This window comes from Strigops habroptila, chromosome 4, assembly GCF_004027225.2.
Source record: "Strigops habroptila isolate Jane chromosome 4, bStrHab1.2.pri, whole genome shotgun sequence".
NCBI lineage: Eukaryota > Metazoa > Chordata > Aves > Psittaciformes > Psittacidae > Strigops > Strigops habroptila.
In genome coordinates this window covers 18,163,711-18,185,929 of record NC_046358.1, presented here as the reverse complement: position 1 = coordinate 18,185,929, position 22,219 = coordinate 18,163,711, and the positions used below count along the sequence as shown (strand labels likewise).

Here is a 22,219-nt window from a genome sequence, read left to right as displayed (position 1 = left end):
GTCCTTCTGTCAAGGAGCCCTTCAAACCAGATGTGGGGCGTGCCATGCCCTGGCAGTCAGGGCACCCTCTCATTCTAGTGCAAGCCCAAATCTGCCTGCTCAATCTCTTGTCAGACGGGTAATGCCCAAACCACCAAGCTCAGGTTGGACACCACCTTTGGGCTACTTCATGCACAGTTCTGCCCTCTAGCAGACATCACTGCCATTTCACCGTATCTGCAGTTGATCTCCCAACACCTTCGCATTGAAGCAGAGTCAATATTGATGCTCAGACAACAGACCTGGGAGGTCTTGGTCATCCAGGGGCATTTCCCTGACTGTATGGACTAATTCTTACCTGCACATTGTAGGGATTATTTGCTGCTACTTCAGGTCCTTCAAGAATGGAAAGGTGAGAGAGGGGCAGGATATGACCCCAGGAAAGACAACTTCATTCACACCTTGTGGCTCTGTCCAACGCTGTTTTACTTGACACAAGCACCTGGGCAGAGCCTTGGTCACACTCCCATGCACCCTCTTGCCACTAGAACAAGAAGGGGGTCTCTTGTGAGTAAATTGGAGCAGCTCCTTGCACTTTGTTATTCTCACATCAGACTTCTGCAGAGCTCAGCAACCAGCACACACCATACTGCTTCTGTAGAGAAGCAGAGGAAAAAGAGTTTACATCAAACTAGCAAGATTTGGACACTCTCTGGGTCCAAATGCTAAGAAAAAACTGTAAACGATATTATAAAACAGGTAAAGAGGGATTCTTGGCTTGGGGCTGCCTGTCCGTGGGAAACGGAGTCCTTCAAGCCCCAACCCAGCCAGCACCCATCACTGCACCCTTACCCGAACTCACGCCAACCCCTCTCCCTGCCTAGTTTTACAGAGTCCTATTAACGGCAATTTTCCAGCAATCCTTCAATATAGCAGTGCCATCTTCAGGTAAAAACCCTGCCTTGCACTACTCTGCTGGGAGGGACCTGGCAGGGAGGGCAAGGCAGGCTGCGAGGCAGACTCAAGTCCCCAGAGCTATCAGCATTCAATTTACTATTTCCCTGTGTTAGCTGCAGCTTGACCTCACTTTCCAGGTGATCTCTAGCCTTGAGAACTGCAAATGCCAGCTCCGTGTGAGCTATTTTCGTCTCGTGGCAACTCTCACTCACAACACTCACTCACAACACTGATATTTTCACCCCAAGTGGAATGAGGAGAGAGACCCTTCAAGTAGGTCCATCAGGCCCTGGTCGCTGCTTCACTCAGACTCATGTCCCAAGACAGAAATTACCAGGTAAAATAATCACATGTGAAGAGTAACTACTTGGCAGCAAGCGCAGGACTCCTGTGAGCTGAAATCCTCCGCCTCTTCCAGCCCAGATTTTTTGTCCCAATTCAGGTACTTACACAAAAGCCTTTCCATTCTGCATCCCACATGTCTGAACAGCAACCAGAGATGGGCTCTGACTCTACTCCAGAGCAGACATGTCTTCACCTCAGCTATCTGCATTTGGACCTGTGCCTCCAAAGGGTATCAAGACGCCTGTCAGCCGTAGACACAAAATTTTGCAGAAAAATAGCTATTTACAATAACACTGTAAGCAAGGGGCTCATCTCATTGAGATCATCAGTAATGACACTCTGATTCCATGGCAGAAAAGCTGCAGATGCAGGGAGATACCACCCTCTAGACCTGGCCATGCAGGACTTGGATTAGTACATGTTACTGCAATGCAGGATGTTTAAATCCTTATGGCACTGTCATGGTGAGTGCATTCGCACAGTTCCACCCTGTGTGGCTCCATGCACCTACCAAATCTCAAGGTTTCCCTGGATGACACCTCCTCAAGCAGCACTGCAGAGCTGTAGGAGAGACCCTGTCTGCCTAGAGCACAGTGCAACCAGCCTTTGGGAATGCTCTCAGGGTATGTGACTGATGATCAGAGCTGCATATGGAGACATGCTGTAAAACTCTTATGCCTCCCCCTGGCATCCCAGTGAGGGCTGCAAGCACTAGTCACTCACATTGGAGAGCATCACAGGGGATGGTCTCGGCACAGCTGAAATGTCTGCATGGTCCTGAGTCTCAAAGGATAATATAGAAAAGCAATGTTACCTCCCCACTATAAACAGGAGACCCTGGCACCTTACAGGGAGAAAGACCTTTTTCCTTGCCAGCCATCCTTCCTCTTCCCTGACAGCAGATGTTACACACAACCCTTCTTGCTGCAAATTGACAACAATTTCCACTAAGCAGTTTGTTTCAGGAAAAGCTGCCTTCCACCAGTAAGAGCTACAATTTGGCACCATTCAGCCCAGCTGGGGATAATTCACCATCAGTGGCACATGAGCCTGAGGGCTGCAAGGCAGGGTAGACTGTCCTGCTGTGCTAGGAAAGCCAGGAGCTCAAAGCATTGCCTACTTTGGAAATCAGCACTGCTTATCTTAGGGCCTGAATTAATTAATCCCTGAAATGCAGGGCGTGTGGGATGCAATGGTGAATTACAGCTTTCAGCTGGATTCCCTGGGTCCTGTGCCAGTTGTTCGATGATTCTGGGCTGGTAGTGCTGAGGTAGGGCAGCCCAGCAGCTGCTTCAATTAAACTGGCTGCAAATGGTCATAAAGAGCAAAAAAGAAAATATAGCTGAAAGCAGAGCAAGCCCATGGTGGTCTGGCCATGACGCTTTCACCACCTCTTTTAGCAGCAGCAGAACTGGCATAGAGGACCCCACCTCCAGTGTGCAGCAGAATTTGCCTTGTGGCAGGAGGACTTCCACAGCTTTGAAAACGTCCATGGTGGAAAAGTATTTGCATGGGTTGCACAACATATTACAGTTGTGCTGGGATGTAGGAAGCTGCTACACTTCTTTTTATTTCCACACTAAAGCAGTGTGTCCACAACTGGACCAAGCCCAAGGCTCAGCATCGCCTGCCAGTTTGGTGTATCCTCAGAGGCAGCAGCTCCCACCCAGCATCTAGGAGGAATTTTGGCCACCTAAATACATCTCTCTGTGCAAGGCATATGCCACCCCAGAGGCCCTTGGCCATTCACATATAATATGGGGAGCAAATAAGCTAAGCCTGTGGACATTCAGCCTACCTCTTTTAAGCAGCCTGTTCCTCATGCACATACACATTCCAAGCTCTAGGGTACTGCTTTTTGGTTAAAAAGAGGAGTGGTTCAGAGATGCATAAAAAGGCCTGTATCTGATAAAGAACATCTCAGGATTTGGGTGGTGGTAACACCAGATTCAAACGAGGTGGGTAGAGGACTGAGAATTGGTGGTTTCAGAGCTGTCCTCAAGTTGACAACATGCAGCTCTTCTCTCATAACGCAACACCACTGGAGGAAGTGAGTGATTTACTGCTGTGCCTACAGAAGCTGGTTGCAATGCTCAGTCTTTCAAAACACTGGGCTGTAGCCCCCAGATGGTACCCAAGCTCTAGCTGGAGGTGGGTGCTGAAGCACCTGGCCCTGGAAGATGTTTCCCTGTGGCTGCTTCAAGAAAGTTCATCATTTTGTAAATATTTATCATTTACAATATCCCTTAAACGTGTTCAGGGTTTCATTTCAGTTTTTTTCAGCGAAAAGAATCCTAAAGGAAAACACTGAGGGTGGAGGAGAAGATGATCTTTCAATTTTACTCAGGATTTTTAGTAAAAATTCCCACTTTCCCGAGCTCCTATAGCTACCTGTTTTCTGTTCGACCCTTCTTCAGCACCTCTGTAGAACATCATTAGAAAAATGGTTCCTTGCAGACTTTTACATAAAATAGACAAGGAAAAGGAGAAGGGTCTTGCAAATCCATAGGCAAACTGGGGTGTGAACGATGGCATCAGGGCAGGACAAGTGAATGCCAGGGTTTGCATGGCATCCAGAGGGGTTGCCCTACATCTGCACATCAGATATGTCAGTCAGGTCCAGGTTCACCCCCAGGATCCAGGTCCCTCAAAGAACCTCAGGGGATGGATGGGGTTAGAAGCCTTTCTTTAGTAGCATTACATGGTAGCTTGTAAACCAATATACCATATATTCAATGACAGTCTGTCTGGTTCAATAGAAATAGATCTTTATTAATATCATGCACATCATATGTATATTTAAAATACATATACATTTTTCTACTATTCACTTTAGAAAACAATTTCATAAAAACCTTCAATCAGGTCCCAAGTAACTTTAAACATTAAAAAGCATTTTTTTATTATAGAACCAGTAGGTATTATTCCAATTAAGTGGTGTATAATCACCATGTATTTAACATAATGCAGGCTCATGCATTTCAGTAGAAATAGGTATTCCCTTTTCTGCTTTGTTAATCCTGTCAAATATATGCTGATATACTTGACAACACCTGCCACAGTTGATATATGCAATTGTGATCCCCTGCTGAGAGCGCGCTGTACAGATGGCCTTTAAAAGCTGGAGACAACTTTTTTACAACTTTCTGGGTTTCCGTGAGGTTACCTGGCATTGTGGGTAACCCAGAACCCAGCTATGACAGAAACCAGAAAAACAGAATCTCATGAACAGCAAAGAGGAAAGCAATCTAAAAAAGAAGAGAAGAGGGAATTGCCACATCCCCTCTGTGTTCATGGCAAACTGAGGTCAGGGTCATGTTTCCCAAGGTCCTGCTGAGTACCAAACCGGATCTGTATAGAGTGCACAGAGTTATCAGCTACAGACAGTTTGCAGATTTACAGAACATATACAAAGGCTCATATGAGGATGGGACTTTAAGGCACGATAGTCCATATACTCAACACATTCATTGAAAACAAAAGTTCAATTTACAGTGCAATATAAATGTAGTCAAGAACTCAAGTGGCAGCTCAATAATCACTTTCACTGATAATTAAGATAATTAGGCAATTGAGGAGTGAGTACTTCTGCAGTGCATAGAAGCCCCAGCCCTGTACACACTCATACATGCTGAGCGACAAGCACGCGAGGAGCCTCTCTGGCTTTAGCGAGAGGATCTGTGCAAAGAAACTTAGATGATAACTGAAGTGTTTACAGGATCAGGGCCCTAACTGGTTGGGGTGACTGCATCAGGTCGCACAGGCAGAGATGCCACCCTGCTGAGCCTGGCTGCCTCCCAGCATGTGCACCCTTCTGGCCTTCAGCCACAGGTCCTGTGGCTCCAGAAGGTGACCCCATGCACGCACTCACACCATGCCTCCAACAAAGCCACCACAGACCCTTCTGCATCCAGGATCAGGCCCAGCATTTACAGTTAAGGAAAAAGCAGCACAAAGAAAACTTAACTCATTGAAACACTAATTACAGTCAAGTGTGCTGCTATTCCAAGACAAAAATGAGTTGTCCTAAGCCAGTCACTTTCAAAATGATCCGCTATCATTACCAACTCTGTCCTTGTCACCCAGCTCATCTATATTCTCTCTGATGAATATACTGTCTCCAAGGCAACTGAGTCAAAGGGAAGGAAGGACTTTCTTTACATCCGGTGCAAACATACCCCATATGTGGGAGTTCCTAATGCAGTCATAATAGAATATATATATATCACTGAAAGTTGACCACCTACAGACAGATTCACACATCAGAAGCCAGAAGAGCTGAATTGTAGCTACAAACCCAAAAAAGAAAAATCACTGTATCTAGCTGTATTAAAATGCTGGTAACCAGTAACTTGGTAACTAAATGTTAAAATCAGTATATAATTCAAAAAGTGTCAAATTAAATATTTTGGGAGTAACTTGCAATGTTATTGCACTTTTGTACTTCTCTATCACCCATAAACTATGGGTTGTAAGCACTAAAGTAGAATATTTCAGACCCACTTTTCAACAGCACAAATCACTGTGCAAAGCAGAAGGCAGTAAAAACTTGAGCAAGCTTAAAATATTTAAGATTGTGGCCTTTGATTCAACTTCATGTCAAAAAGTCAACCATAAAAACCAATTTGTTTTCTAGAAAGAAATAACCCATTTTAACAGCTCCTAGAGCTAGTAGGAGTAAAAAAAAAAAAAATAAAATCAGGCAATGTTTTTTGTTCGCAAAAACAACACATGAGAAAAATCTGAGTAAATACTGTCCTCTTTCACAGGTAGCCCAAGGAGTGTTGTTATCTGATCCAGATTTTTGTCTGTTACATCTGTCTAGATGTCGTAACACCTTGCCAAGAAGCTTTCAATGGGCAAGAAAGTATCTGCCTCTTCCAGCAGGCTAAAAAGTTGCTCTTCAAAGATGATAAATCTGACAAGGGCAATGGATTTTTTCAGGTGAGGTCAAAGGCTTTAATCCTACTGAGCTTTTTCATTCCATTGAAACATGATTAATTTTATGTAAAAAGTTTTGTTTATTCAGGCCAGAACCATCCTATGAATATAAAAGTAGGGCAGGCAGAGAAAAAACCATCATTCTAGTATTTCATGTAGCTGCTAGATCATTATGAATTCAGGCAAAAATGGACACAAAGAAAAAAATGTGTATAAATCAGATCACTTCAGAGAGGAAAATTACATAGTTTGAAAAATCAGAAGACAGGAGTAATTTTCCTTTGCTACCTCTCAGTCTTCTAAGGTCCCTATCCCTGCCCCTAAGTCTGCATGAGGCATGCAAGCTGCTAGCTGAGGCCAGAGAGCTCTTTGGGGGGTAATGGCACCTCTCACAAAAGGCCTCATACCAGCTTAAACACTCACATGATTTTGGGCTTGTGTGAGCCCAGGGGCATCAGGAATATAACCACAAATGGCAAAGCAGCTCTGACACCGAATTACACCGACCGAGGGTTTAAAGACACCCTTTTGTAAGAGACAAGTAAATATGACTTGTCTCAAAATAAAAACAAAACCCTGAACATTCATCATGACTAATAGTACCTCCCAAACAGCACTGCCCTGTTTTTCCAGCCTTCCCACAATATCTGTACTGTTTACGTTCTTCAGTTTGCAGGTTATCCTTGTTTTGAATTAGACTGTTGCCCTTTCTTTTTGTTTGTTTGTTTAAACAAAATATCTGGATTTCACTGTTTCCTTCTCTCTCCTAAGCCTGCACTGGCTTCTAACTACTGATGTTGGAATTAACTTTGCTCTTTGCACCTCCTGCATTTGCCTGTCGTCTCTTCTGCACTAATACGTGCCTGAGATATGCAATGATACATGCAGCATACATGACTAGGGTTACAGGAGAAATCCTACATGAAGCACATCCCTGGCAAGTAATGATATTTGTTCGTACTGTATAATGCTTCAGAAACAGCATGAGCCATATCTGCATGAGCAAAGCCTTTCGAAATAAAAAATTAGGTTCTTAGATACATATCTGCCTCCAGCTGAGCGTGCGCTATTATTTACTTCGCTTTAAAGCGGTGATAGCCAGCTAGGCAAAGCCAACAGACCTGTAGGACTTTGACAGGCTTTGGATCAGCTCACATATTTGTTCAGCAATTCTGGGATGCAAGTCACCTGCAGGTGAACTGCAGGTGTACCGGTAACAGCTAGTTTACAGGCTCGTTAATCACATTTCCCCAGGTTATAGTGCAATCTTTGCTTTTGACCCCATTGCTGGAGCATCATCTTTTCCCTTATATTACTCTTTGGTATTTTCATTACATAGCTTTGGCAGCTATAAAACTTTCCACTTGTAATCATCCATTTGCTGAACATCTCCCATGTCATAGCTTGTGAAATTATATATTTACATGTTCTAAGGTTAATTCCCAGATTGAAATTAGACTTTTCACTTAACCCGAAACACTATTACTAATGTTGAGCAGTTTCATGAACCTCTGAGGTTTTACTAGCATCTGTCAGATACATCCATTCTCTATCTATGAGAGTTATCATTGTTTTTCTGCCTCTTATGTTCCACATAAAAAGAAATAACTGTCTATTCCCTAGCACCAATATGAACCTCTGGCCAAACAGCAAATTAGCATGCAAAGAAGTATCAGGGAAACAGCTAGGGAAAGAATCAAATGAAGTTAAGGAAACACTGATGATGGGCTGAAGAAACAATCTTTCCTGTGAGTCATTCTGGTTTGTATTAAAATAGCAAAGTAGATACCAGCTAAGAGATAATATAAGTAAAAGGTGAATGCAATTATTAAAAAAAAAAAAAAAAAAAAAACCAAAAAAAAAAAAAACCAAAAAAACCCCCAAAAACCAAAACCCAAAACCTTGCAAATTTCAGTACAGAGTGTCTTGTAAGTAGTGAGTTAAGTTTCTGAAAATCCTAAGCAAAAGGCTGTTTCCTTTGGCACTGGCTCCTTCATGGTCAAAGCATTTCTCAAAGAAACTTTCTATCTATAGCTTTACAGTAAATAACTTATATTTTAGTTCTCACTGTTAGACTACTCCACTGCTTTGGGGGCTCCCCTTCCACTGGGGATGGCATAATTTAACTGCAAAGTTAATTTGAACATCTGTATCTACACACAGATAACTTAAACGCAGCTCTGTTTCTATGAAACACATTGCGCGCAGTCTCTGTGGATAAGGACCTCCGTATTGCACCAGCTCTGTGTGTATGTCAAGGTACTTCATAACCAGGGGGTTAACAGTGGGGACTGCAGAGCATTATTCAAAGTACCTTCCACTCAGCTCTGAACACATCCGCCTCTGATCACATGTGTATCTGCAATTAGTGCCTCATCTTAACATCTCAATAAGCAGTTCAAGCATTCAGAAACAAACATCAGTGGGTCTAACAGCTGCTTTAATTCATTTTATAAATAAGCAATTGAGAATTTTGCTCCAAGTGGCTGTTCGTGTAGCCCATTCCATAAACGGCGTTCTCTGCAGAGTAAGGCACGATGCGATATGAATGCAGCTTTTCATAATAGAGCGACTGGGAACAGCACTCCTGTACCATGAACTTCAGCCGTTTTCGTGCATCAGAGTAAGCTGTCCTACAACACGAAGCCTCCTTAAAGTATTCATAGCTCTCCCTCTCTGTCTCTAGGTGAATCTTCCTCAACAGATTGTTAATTAATACAGACCTACGGAGGTAGGCTTCAGGGTCGTCCAGGAATCGGAGTTTCTGGAGAGAAAGTTTTAAAATACAAGTCCGGTCCTCGGGTAGTATCACGTGCTGGGGAGTAAAGAGCAAGCAAATGGATCTTTAGGATTGAGAAATGAAAACAGGGGAGGATGGGGTGTGGAATGAGAGAGAGATACTCACTTCTGGACAATACTCATGGTAATCTTGATGTAAATGTTCTTCTTCTGCATATTTTCTCTTAAAGTAGGCTACTTTCGACGTCGTTAATGTCTTTGGTAGGCCCCGATCAGATCAGCTCTGCACAAAACAAGAAGAAAAAGAGCTTGGTAACGTTTGCTGTCATGGTGGCTGTAACATCATGGTCTGGGGTGCGTAGGGGAAGGAAAGGTCCATACGTGGGTTGCAGCCAGGATGACACTCAGCCTTGACCTGCAGCCCTGAACCCACTGGGAAAATAGAGAGGCTGGCAAGCGTGAAGGCATTTCTGGGGCACCACCCTGAGGCTTGCCAGCACAGCAAGCCCTGCTCTGCAATGACAACCACAGCACTGGACGCATGCTGCCACTGTGGGCTACCCCTGGCCAACCTCAGCCTTGCTGGGAGATGCCCAAGCCAGGAAGGTCTCCATGCACTGCAGGAGGGACCGGGATGGGGCCACCCATCTGCAGAGCATGCTGAGGTGTGTGGGGGACAAGGGCTGGGTTCTAATTTCTACGCACCACACAAAGAGCTCCATGGCTTCCCCAGAAAACCAATACAGAGAGCATTCACTAGATGGTAGTGTCGTCCCAGAGAAGCAGGAGAGCCTTGTCTCGGTGGGAGGGTGATGGAGCTGGTTTGTTCTCTGCGTTGCATCAGTTTTTCAGGGCACAGAGGACAGAAGCTCAGCCTTTGGGCTAAGAGAAGGAACTACTGGGCTCTTTTCCTGTGACAAGAGCCCAGTGGAGGTCTGCTCTGAGCTTGCTCATCTCTACAGAGTGGTGACATGGTGACCAATGCAGGTGACATCATCACCTCTGAAACTCTCTTGTAAGAAAATTCTGTTTTTAAACGCACTATGGTTTTGTTGGGTTTTGTTTGTTTGTTTTGTTGTTGGTTTGGGTTTGGTTTTTTTTAACTTATTATGCTGATGTTTAAAGGCACTTTTTAGAATAACTCAAAGTCAGGTCCCATGCGATATGCTTTCTTTCCCCAAATTGAGATCTCCTTAGGGACCATTTGAAACTTAGGTTTTCTGAGGAAATAAAGGACTTGTTTCTGGACTGTTTTTCTGCCACAGTAGAAAAGCAAAAAGGTATTGCACAGCCGAAACACAGACCTCATATCCCTGGAAGGATCCTGCCATGAGGCATGGGGGGCTCCTTGAGTCTTACCTGCAGGTGGAAGTGAAAAGATACCCACACAACTATTTCAGGGACTGATAGATAGCATCTCTCCTTCACTGGTAGGAAGGAGTAATGTGCTCTCCCTTCCTTTCTCTACATCAAAAGCTCTTAAGATGGGACCGAAGAAGAAACCTCCTCATAAGAGAATCTTCTTCTATTTTCTCCCTGAATTTCAAGTCTGTGAGGATGGAGGTTTCCTATTAAGGATGTTACAAATCTGGGCAGAAAACTCTTGACTGGTGGTTTAACACCTCAGTTGGAGCCAAGACTCCCAGCCCTGCTCTGGAACCCAGCCCAACATAGATTGCCTGAAACAGCAGCATTTACCCAGGAGATGGACCATTGGTCTTCCAGTGGGACAATGCTACATTTCAGTCAACCTGGATAGCAGCACACACCAGAGATGCCCTCTGCGCAGACCTCAGCTCTCAAGGGTACAGGTACAGCTACCATCTTCTCCGCTCTGTTAGCACTGTATAGTTGCAAATACTGGTTTAAATTCAGAGGCAGCAACCTTCACTTCTTGCAGGTTTTATTCTCGTACTTGGATTTCACCAGAGCCTGGACATCCTGGACATCTAGTTACTCTGATATTAGGTTCTCCTAGGTAAAAACCTGACTGCAGTGTTCTCTGAGAGCAATCACAAATGCATTTATCCTCCCAGCATCATGGCACAGGAGAACATTACAGTTTTCCTCACACTACTCCGCAGAAGACAAAGGTACAGAAAGATGAAGTGAGATTCCTGCAGCCACTCAGGCTGTCAGGGCTACGAAAGAAGCCAAAGCCAGCTTACAGGTTGATGAGCCAACCGTGGGCCCATCCTTCCTCTTCAAACCAAGTCTCTAAATGCTAAATCTTGCTCCCTAGTGGTTTTCAGTGAAAAGGCTGGAAGTACAGACCCAGCACTGCCTGTGTGCAGTGGAAGCAGAAAGAGTGCAGAGGCAAGACAGACAACCACAGCGTGCAGAGCACCACAGCTTAGTCCCTCAGGTCTGCCGGCTCTGTGCAAACCTCTCCTTTGCTGTTCCTGGCCACTGGAATTCCTCTCCCTACCCCAGAAATGAAGGGTGATAGTGGGACTTTCAGCATCCCCTGAGCACGGGTGGTCCTGGAGACACCAGCAAAGAGCAGGGAGCCAGGACAACACAAGGAGCCATTAGAGCACTGACACCCTGATTCTCAGAGGGAGGGCTGCGTTTGAGCACATGCCACATGCTGGGAGCTGATGGTGGCTGGCAGGAGCAGATGGTAAGAACTATATTTTGCAGAGGGACACATATGACCACCCTGGCAATGGGTTCATCAAGCATCCAACTGGCACCCCCTTTTCTGGGGTTATGATCAGCACCAGGCTGGGACATGCCCCTCAGGTGCAAAGTGGTCGGCTCTATTTAAATTCCTAAAAACCTTACACCAGACAAAGTGGCAAAGTTATAACAAGCCCACATAACCTGGTTTAGTAGCAAGGAAGGGAAACAACCAGCAAATGAGCACCAAGAGCACCTCTGGGCTAGAAGGTTGGTTTTAAACATGTGCCCACTTGTAAGTAAAAAGCTACACTCTAAGAGCAAATTAGCCACAAGCTGCTCAACACCAGGATTGCTGTCAGCAAATTCCAGCAATTCCAAATCTGCAGGGTTTGGGGCATCTACTTCCCCAGCCTAGCAGCTCCTACAGGTTGGCACAGGTGATTCCACCTTCTCTCTCTGGTAGGGAAGGGTCTGTAGCAACAGGATGAGAAAGTGACAGGAAGGCAAACAAGTCCCATCACAGGGCTGCTACACAGAAGCTCAAGGTCTGCTCTTGTGCTCAGTGTAGCTGCCATCCTACCACCTCCTGTCTCATTCTCACTGTCATCTTTTGTGACTGCTGGTCATGTCCACACATCTATCTGCAGGTGTGGGGGAATGATAGCATGAGCTGTGCCCTTGCAATGTGCCCTTGACACCAACACTGATGCTAAAGCCTGTGAGGGGCATCACTCCCCGCAGGAGGCTTGCAAGGACTAAGCTGTTCTCTAACAGTTATCTTCAAAGTCAGAGCAGACTGGCTCTGTGCATGCCTAAGAACTGCTTGGCTGGGGTTACAGGCATACAAGGCTGTAGTAATGCCGCAGTGAATCAGACCCTTAGTGTTTTGTTTAAATATAAACATATTGAATCAGTGCTTTTTGTGTAGAAGGCTATTCTCGCGAGCCAAGTGTTTTGACAGTTACAGCAAGGTGGTATGAGTCACTGCCTCTGCCTCAGTCAAGCTCAGAGACAGATACATCTTAATCACATTACATTTTTTCAGTGCTACACCACAAGTCAAGGCACAGGGCCAAATTTCCCCGTGGGGACTAACCAGTGTAGCGCTGAGTCCCGAGTGCGCGGTTTGTCCTTCCAGCCTGGATGTACCTCGTAAAAGCACATTCAGCATCCCGCCAGCGTTCTGCTGTGAGCCCTCTGCCAGTCACCAAGGACTCAGTATAAGTTGGCAAAGGCAGGTAGCACTGCCAGGGCTCGGGAGCCACAGGGCAGGCACTGCCTGCCCATGCTGGCCAGTGTTTACACCCCACTGGTGCGAGCCTTCTCTGAATGCACAGCACACCAGAGCGCGGCGGCTGTAGCTGCCATTAACGCTAATGGAAGTTTGAAACATAAATCCCATGCGCGGCAGTGAGGGAAGAGATGTCTCTGTCTCAAGCCTGGATCTCTCAAACACAGCTTCATGAGGGCTTTAATTGTACTTTCAGTAGAGTAAAATGTGCCTGCTCCTATTTATTTCTCCAGGAATAATTACAGTGCTGTATGCGTGGTACCCACAGAGTTATCAGGCATGTTTGGACAGAGGGTTATCTTATCTAAATTGGATTGTAAATAGATTTATAACATGGCAACTTCACAGTTGAACAGCAAATTGCAAGAAGTACTCTTCATCTGGCCTCTGTGCTCCTGCATCGCCCCAGTGACAGGAGCCCCTCTTTGGCATGAATTAGTGCCGGGTGACTTCCACAGGGCTGTAAGCTAGCTCAGACAGGAGGCAAGAGAGAGTTTAACAAATGATTGAACAGCCAAGGAAAAAAACAAACACAAAGCTTGTGCTTCTCCATCTCAAGAAACAGAGAGGGATCTGGAAGCCCCAGGTCTGCACAGCAGCTCTGCCCCAGAGCTCATATGTGAGACCCTGGGAATGTTCCCATACCTGCCTGTGGTTCCACCTCTCCTGCCTCTCCTCGGAAAGAAAATTCATCCCTGCCTGCTCAGTGCTGCAGTGAAAGGGGTTGTACGAGCTGGTACTATTGGCTTGTTGATGCAGACGTCTGCAGGGGGTAAGCACAGACCTGCCGACGCTGTGTGCGGAAGGTGGTGAGTCAAATGTGCTGGTGCCCTGCAGGGTTTCCCATAGCAGTGTAAGGGAGGATAATCAATATGCAAGCTAAAGCTGGCTCAGACAGAAACCATTTCTGAACACCTCTTGCGTGCACAAATAGAAAACCTCAGGCTTCTAAGCACACAGAAATTGTCATTTATTATCAGCAGGAGACGTGACTTTGGCATGGCAGGACTTTTCATCATGTCCTTGCGACTGCTGTCAACTGCAGTGATAAATTCCCCCATCTCTAACCTTAGCAGCACTTGCAATTAGGGGGTGCTCAGCCGAAACCTTCCTCTAATTTCACATGCTATGCTGCTGCATTTCCCTTCTTCTGGGGCAGGAAAAGCAGCTGGTCCCACTGTGGGACTCCCAATTGATAATGCAAAGCTACCAGACCACAGGCAGATGAACATGTGGATCGAAAACACATGCCAGCGCCAGGATTTCACACAGAATGCCAATTGATTTCAGTCCTTCCAGAGTATCGAGTCTTATTCCTTGCTCAGACAGATAAAGCCCCCTTTAATTGACCCTCAGAAAGGTGGGGACCCACAGCTGAACTGTTGTCTGCTGGTTGGAGCTGCTGGCTTTGCACTGTAAAACTGCCTTTCTTTTAGTTTGCTAATTGCTTTGCAGATCTCCCTAACTGCAGATTCTCCCTGGGCACAAGCATTTGAATAGTTCTCATGAGTGCACAAAGACACGAGGCTTAATGACTGTGTGACTATTCCTGTCTTGCTCCCTGTAGTCCTGCTGCTTTTATCGATAGACTAAAATCATATTTCCAGCTTCGTCCCCTTTCAGCACTAATCCAAGTAATATCCCTCACTCTGAGGGCAAGCCCGATCAGCTCAAGTCTGCAAACTTGTTAGTTATCTGAGGATGAGGGTCAATCTGCAAAGGGTCTTTCTGGGAGAATCTCAGTAGTTCTGGTAAGATTTCCTCCTCACACAGGCTCAGTGAGCATTTTTGGCAGCACAGCTCTGCTGAATGGTTACCTGCCATGGTGGATCAGGTGGCAAAGTCAGAACATACACAGCAAGTATGTGGACCGCAAGAGACGAAAGTGCTATTTCAGCAGTCCCACAGGGGGAAAATAAGAGTTCTGATGTCACATCCAATTCTCTAACTTTGACCTTGCTTCCTGGATTCCATTTCAAACATCAGAAAAGTGAAATAAACCATTCAGAAAAATCATTTCAGTCTCTCAGTGCTATAACTCTAATCCTCTCAGAGCAAATGCTACAAAAATACAGCTTGCTGCTCTAAATATCCGGAAGTTTCCTGAGCTAGAACATGATTACTGCCCTGAACACCACCACTTAGAATGGCACATTATTTTCTCCGTAACTCTTTTCAGCCTCAGAGGAAAGCTAAAGGGCTACTATTAAACCCACACTATTATTTTGAGTAGTAGCATTAATTTCCTATCATACACACCACACTGCCTGCAGAGTAATACAGGTCTGGGGAAAGTCAGGTTGCCATTTTCATTTAACAGAATTATTGCAGCATGCATGTTTCAGTGGTTGCCTTCCATATGGTAATGTTTGTAGGCTGCAAGTAGATGCATCAGCATCTGGCTGATGCGTTCCCTTCTGGGGGGAGTATTTGGCATGCCGTTGTAAGAATATTTCCCACTCCAGGGGAAAACGATCACAGATATGCACATGCATGCCCAAACTCTGCACTTCTACATGTATGCGCAGAGCCACTCACACTTTTTAGGTACATGAGTGAAAATAAGCAGGTCTAATTCCTGCAAGAGGGAAAGAAAAAGAGAGCACGTACGTTGCGTCTCACAGCTATGACAACTATATTTAGATAGTTGTCTCATCCCAGAGGATAATACTTCATTAACAGGCAATGAAAGAGTAGCTATGGTTACTTTTCAGAGTTCATCTTTGACTGTAAAAAGATGACTCTGATTAAAATGACCTTCCATAGAGCATGCTAGAGGCCGGCAAAGCAGCAGGCACCTCTGCCCACAGCCCGCAGCGCCGCAGGACAAGCAGCGAGCCTCCGTCTCAGCTCTTTGCCGTCTTCCACAATGCAGCAAAGCCGAGAGCTCACAAACGCAAAACTTACTCCGCGCCAACAGCCACCTGCTAAAGCCGTTTGGGCAGATCCCACCGGCAAAGCCTCGCGGACAACCCCACGGCTGCTGTCCCTGGCACGGCAACGGCAGCTCAACGGCACTCACCCAGCGAGCCCCGGCTCCAGAGGGGGGCTGCTCCCCGTCCGGCCCTCGCTGCCGGGAGCGCTGCTGCTCCTGGAGGAGGTGGTGGCGGTGGAGGAGGTGGTGGCGGCGGTGGCGGCGGTGGCAGCTCCTGCGGGTCCCTGCAGCTCGCGGAGGTGGGTGCCCAGATGTGTCCCGCGCGGATTGGTCCAGCGGGAGCAGATGTTGCCCGGTTGCTAGGAGCGTTGCTGGGAGCGTTGCTAGGAGACGGTGACGCTCTCTCCATCACTGGCGCGACTCGAGGCCGCGGGGAGGGAGGAAAGAAGGGAGGGGAAGGTCCCTTCAGCGGGACGCGCCGCGCCGGGTGAGCCGGAGGATGGAGCAGATGCCGCGGCTCGGAGCTGGAAAGGTGGTGAGAAGCTGCCTGGGGCGCCGCGGCAGGGGATGGGGTGTGAAACGCCAGAGCTGCTGGGTCGACAGCCCGGCAGTACAACCTCGCCTCCCCTCGGGGCAGGCTGACGGACGTAGGGAGCGTACCGGCAGCCGCAGGGGTGCCGGGTGCCCGCTGCAACACTGGGAGAGGGGGAGAGCTCTGCCGCTTCAGGCGAGATTGGGAGAACCATAATCCTGTGCCTGGAACTGCTGGCAGCAAGAGCAGAGAGCCCAGCTCGTCTGCTCTCTCTGGGCCACGCTCCTCTTCCCTCTCGACATACGATGCTCCTTCCTTCCTCCATGCCCATCACCAGATCTTGACACACAGTTTTTCCTCTGAGCTTTTGGGACGCTCCACCACGATGCCGTGGGCCTCACCCTGGCACATACACCTGTTATCCCAAAGAGGCACCACAGCACTCTGAAATCCCACGGGCAGGAATTGGGATTACTGCAGGAATAGAAGCAAAACAATCCAAACCCCCTCTTCTCCCAAACAAAACAACAGGTTACTGTGGGGTGGGGCAACTCCTGCACCTCAGCTACCAGGGGGTTTTACTACTGAGCACCCTCCTTATGGAAATAGGTGAGATAGCAGACTCAGCCTACCCTCATAACCAAGGGTCCAGCCAGCAAAGCTCAGAAAAAGTTTAAAAGCAGTAAGTAAAATCTTACCTGTGTGAGGCAGCATGCACAAAGAGGGGAAATACCTTTTCCAAAGATCTTAAATCTATAGGTAGATACTGGCAGATAGGAGAGTATAGATATAAGGGAGAAGTTTTTTACTGTGAAGGTGGTGAGGCACTGGAATGGGTTTCCCAAGGAAGTTGTGAATGCTCCACCCCTGGCAGTGTTCAAGGCCAGGTTGAATGGAGTCTTAGGTGACATGGTCTAGCGTGTGGTATCCCTGCCCATGGCAGGGGGGTTGGAACTACATAATCTTAAGGTCCTTTCCAACCCTAACTATTCTATGAGTCTATGAGTATTTAAAAATAATGTATTTTTTTAATTATTATTAAAAATCAGTTTCTCCAGCCAGCTATAGGGGGTCTACCCTGGAAGAAGTGTGCCACTCATGACTTGGGAAAAGTGGTCGCACAAGACGAGCTTTTTGGGAAAGCCAGATTGGTGCCAGTGGCTGCACTGAAGTTACCAGCACAACACTAGCCTAGATCAGCCCCAGACACTCAGCGTGGGCTTTGCTCAGCACCTTTCTCCAAGAGAAAACCTCCTTAGACAATGAATTTCCTTTTGTGCCTCCCATCTGTGTCTGTGTCCATGGATGACACTGCTGCTCCCGAGAGCCTCATGCTCATGCCATCCCCATCTGGACAGTTGCTCACTCCAGCCCATGCCTTGTCCTACTATTGAAGGTGACTCAAAGGCTCAGCCAGTGCCAAAACCAAGGTGAGGTGCCATGGGAACACATTCATTTTGGCAGCATCTGTCGCTCCTGGACAACCCTGTTTTCTTGTGATCTGGAAGATGGGCGTCCCATGCATAGCACACCTGGGCATGTCACTGCTGGTAGCACACACAGAGCTCCCCTCCCTCTGCTTGCTCCATGGTCTCCATGAAGGTCCTGCAGAGGAGCATGCACCAGGCTTAGTCCTTCTCTCTCTTACATGGTGGGAATGGAGGCACACTTCATTTGGCATTCTCCTGATCAATGTCTCCTCCAAATTTTAACAGACTGAGCCTTGGCAGGCCGAGTCCCAGCTAACATATGCCAACACAGCAACCTCAAACAAGTCACTCCATTGACTTTGAGTATCTGGTTGTGTTTCGTACTTGGTATGCACTGACATGCATGTGCATGCACACAGCTCCTCTTGTCTTCGCAGTTTGAGAAAAGATCAGTCATGGCCATATACTTGTTTCAAATTATCTCTGAAACTCTGCTTCTTTTACTGAGAAGTCAAATGATCTCAAACTAATCTCAAATTTAAATTTTCTAGGACAATAGGAAGGCACTGGAATTTAATTGATTTTGATTACCTGCCTTATTATTATGCTGTCAGTAGCGATAGTTCAGGTTGGTGTAATTTTAAATTTACTGTGAGATAAATCTGACATTTCCCTACTGCTGAATAGAGGACTTGAGCAATACTTCAGCTCTTCACAAAGATGTCATAATGAATTCAGTAATATCACTTCTGTAAGCAGAGGTAGAAAAGGAAGACACAGAAGCACCTACTCTGTGACTAAGAGCTGAATGAACAACAGACTTACTTACTCCAGTGTTCCTGAAATTGATTGTATTTTTTTTAACATTCAATGCAATTCCTGCTGCAAAGACACATCTTCCCCTCTCCTGTCAGCACACAATCAGGACTTACTAGCTGGCAATAATTTACAGCCAAAAGGTCGGCTAATCTTTCCCCAGCTGGCTCCAAGAAGCATTTCCACTGCCTGATCAGCCCAGAGCAAATTCTTCTTCAATCCAAGCCTAGCTGCTCTTCTCTCTCCCCTTTCTGAAGGGGCAGAGTGTTCAGGGAAACAGATCCCCTGCCAGTATAAACCAGCATTGCTTTGCTGGCTGAAAGGGACCCCTGTCAAGATGAACAGAAGATGCTCCATTGCACCCCAACCCCACACCATCCCCTTCCTCTTGCCATGAGAGCACAAGAGATCGCCTCCCACCTTTGTCTGAAGAGGTGCTTTCCCCTCTGCCAGGGACACCTAGTTGGGAATCTTTGCCCAGCTGAAGCACACAATGTTTTAATGCAGTGGAAATTAAACAGAACCATGAGCTGGGACCAAAGTCTCTATTGACAGTGATATTATTTGAAAAGATAAGACTTTAAATGTGTACTGCACAAGATAAGGCCTGGACAGGCAGACAATAAAAGACTAGCTTTTTTTCTTTTTTTTTTTTTCAGTCTTTTGAATGCAAGATTGCTTAGCATAGTCAGTGCTGTAATAAGTATGTTTTTAAATGGTTTAGAGCAATTGGAAATATAAAACCCCAGAACATTACCATTTACTTTACTTTAACTGCCTTACAGAATTAGACAAAAATTAGTTCCTTCATTTCAAAGCAGCTACGTCTCCTTAAGCCAACTGTTAAATAAAAATGTATTAATGTACTCTCTTGAATTTAAAGCACCAAACATTCAAAAGATGTGTGTATAAAAGCACCAGTCCTCCCAGGCAGCATATACCTACACACGTGCTGTATTTCTAAACACTGCATGCAGGAGGTATTTTCAAAAGATAAAACTTACCTGAAATGTTTAGCATTCGTACCTGAAATTCTGAGCAGTTTCAGATCCGAGGAGTTACATCCTGGACCGATTTTGATCCCTAGCCTGGCCCACTCAGCTGCCTCTGATAGACAAAAACCCTCAAAGGCTTTCCCAGCTGTTGACTTGTCACAGAAAACGGAGAGGAGTAAATCCAGTTTCTGGACCCTGTTGATGCTTCCCAACGGTTGGTCAACCTCAGAGGGACCAGATGACTTGGGATGTTAATCTTGCCTGCACCTAAAATGCAGCCTTTGCATTTCATCCTAAAACACCATCTCTTTCTGTTTTTCCTGTAATACAACTTTGTTCTTCTGCTCTATCTGCCAATTTATTGTACAAGAAAATTTGTTGGTATTTTGAAATTTTTTTTTTTCTCTTTCTTTTTTTTGACATTTTAAAAAACTTCAAGAAATTTCAGAAACAAGCTGGGGCACAGCAGAGCTAATGAAGCCCATTTTCCTATGCATTTTTGCTCTCTGTCCCCTACATCCTCCCCACCAACCAAATTCCACCATGTCCCCTTGGACACCTCCAGCTCAAGCAGAGACTGCACAAGAGGCAGCACACGCTGTAGCTGTCCCGGAGCCGCATGCCTTTTTGATGGACCGACCTTGCCCATCAAACCTAGTCCTTTCTGCTTCTCTGTAAATGATCTTCTGTCAGGTGATAACATTTGTAGAAGCATAATTGTCTTTGAGACAGTTACCCTTCTTTCAAATGTGATTGAAATTGGCCAACCTGTTAAAAAATGACGATTGTGGATGAGAGACTGGCAAGGAGACAGATGGCAGACAGCTCAGCTTCTCTAGCCTCAACTGAGCTGATTGAGAAGTGGGAATGTTTTCAGCCTCTCACGAAAAATTATATCACTCTTTCATTAAAATTCAAAACTTTGTTTCCTGACATTAAAAATGTGACTTTTCCAACTGGTCAAAATTAGCATGAAAACAGGGATGTCTCGGCAAAACAATAGTTGGTACTTCACCAAGGAATGAAGCTGTTCTAAGCAAGGAATTAAAATGCAGTGGGAGGAAGAACACGATAATCAGAACAATAAAACAAAATGCAGCCGGGAACCTGGCAAGACCCACATGTGGTCGTGCTGAACAGTGGACATGCCAGCAAGAGCAGCAACAAGCAGACTGCCAAGCCCACCCTCATATGTTCACAGCAATGTTGTACATCAAGCACATAGAGAGCCTGAGTAGTTTACCACCGGCTTTATGGGTGGCCTCATTCAGGCCAAGCTGCCCAAATCTCGGCACCAAGACATATGGCCCATTCCCCACTCTCCCTGAGTTCAAGGTCAGCAGCTTCACCATAAGGCGTGCTGAGTTTGCATGGGGACGCAGGCAAGTCTGCCTGAAGGAATAAAACAAAACCACTCTGGTTAGCCCTGCACTGGTGATCAGCCTGAGAAAACCCACCCAGTGTGATAATACTGTCAGCTCCCTCATCATCCCATAGTGGCTGGGGACATTCCCACAAGCATGTTGTGAGGCTGCAGGAACAGCAAAGCAAGTGTAGTGTCCCCAGCAGTACCAAAGTCCTTCAGAGTAATTGCTGGTACACCTTGGCGTTGGGTTTACATTGGAGAAATAGGGCAGAGCTGGTGGGGAAATCGAGGCCAGTTGATGGGCAGGGTGAATTTAAGTGGTTTTCAGAAAAATGCATGGGGTGAAACAGAGTTTGAATAATCAGGCCAGGAAAAGTGCTGCCCTGGTACCAACTCAGGCCATGCCACTGCCTCAGCAGCAGTACGCACCTGAGCTCCCAAACCCCAGAGTAAAATACATACTTCATCACCAATTTGCACCAAGGAAGGTGAGTTTTTCCAAACTCCCTCGTGTCTCCCTGAGCAGCTGGGGCTGAAAAAGTTAGTGTAGTACCCCATTTCCCTGCCATCTTTCAGACGAAGTGCTCTGGTCTGGATTTTCGGTGCACCCAGACATGGCTCATATTGGCTGTCGTTGCTGAGGCTTCTAGGGACTGAAGCTACCAACTGTCACCAGAAAAAGAAACTCTATTTCTGGGCTGGTCCTGGAAAGACAGCTCTGCGGATGCCAGCCCGGATTCAGAAATCATGGTTTCTTATGTCTCCCTCAAAGATAGCACTGCTATTCTGAGAGGAACAAACTACCCCCAGCTCAAAATCACCAATTTGGACATTTTTTTAGCTTCTGACTTTCTCTTTCTTAATGTAGGCATAGATTACAACTGCGAACTGGTAAAAGCATACCACACACACAAACACATTGTGATCAAAGGTACATGCAAGCAAATGTAGCCATGAGACAAAGACATACCCCCCACCATTGCAGTGATGTGCCCAGCCTTGTGACAGCCCGATTTCAGTTCTCCAGCCCAATGCTTGAGCTCTTACCTCTGTTTCCAAAGCAAGACACATCCACCCCATAGCCTCTCCAATCGCTGCAGGGGCATCCCTCGGCATCCCATGCACCTGGCCTGGACGTCAGCAAAGCTTGTACACAGGAGACACATTGGTGACATTGACCCCCACATGCCCTAGTGCAGGTACCATCACATCTATTGGTGTATAGGAAAAACAGTGGCTGGGGGACCACCACTGAAGGGGTGAGAGGGGCTGCTCCCCAACTCCTACCAGGGGCTGGATAAGGAATGAACAAACAGCAGATATCACAT

The 22,219-nt window shown here is 46.3% G+C and overlaps 1 long non-coding RNA gene across 1 annotated transcript; it reads right to left on the bottom strand.

Annotated features, from left to right (window-relative positions):
• Window positions 1-4,029: 4,029 nt before the first annotated feature.
• Window positions 4,030-16,437, bottom strand: LOC115606075. Its single transcript, XR_003990806.1, has 3 exons — window positions 15,900-16,437; window positions 9,128-9,244; window positions 4,030-9,037 (listed from the first exon to the last, which is right to left on the bottom strand). It is a non-coding gene; the product is annotated as an uncharacterized LOC115606075 (long non-coding RNA).
• Window positions 16,438-22,219: the final 5,782 nt, after the last annotated feature.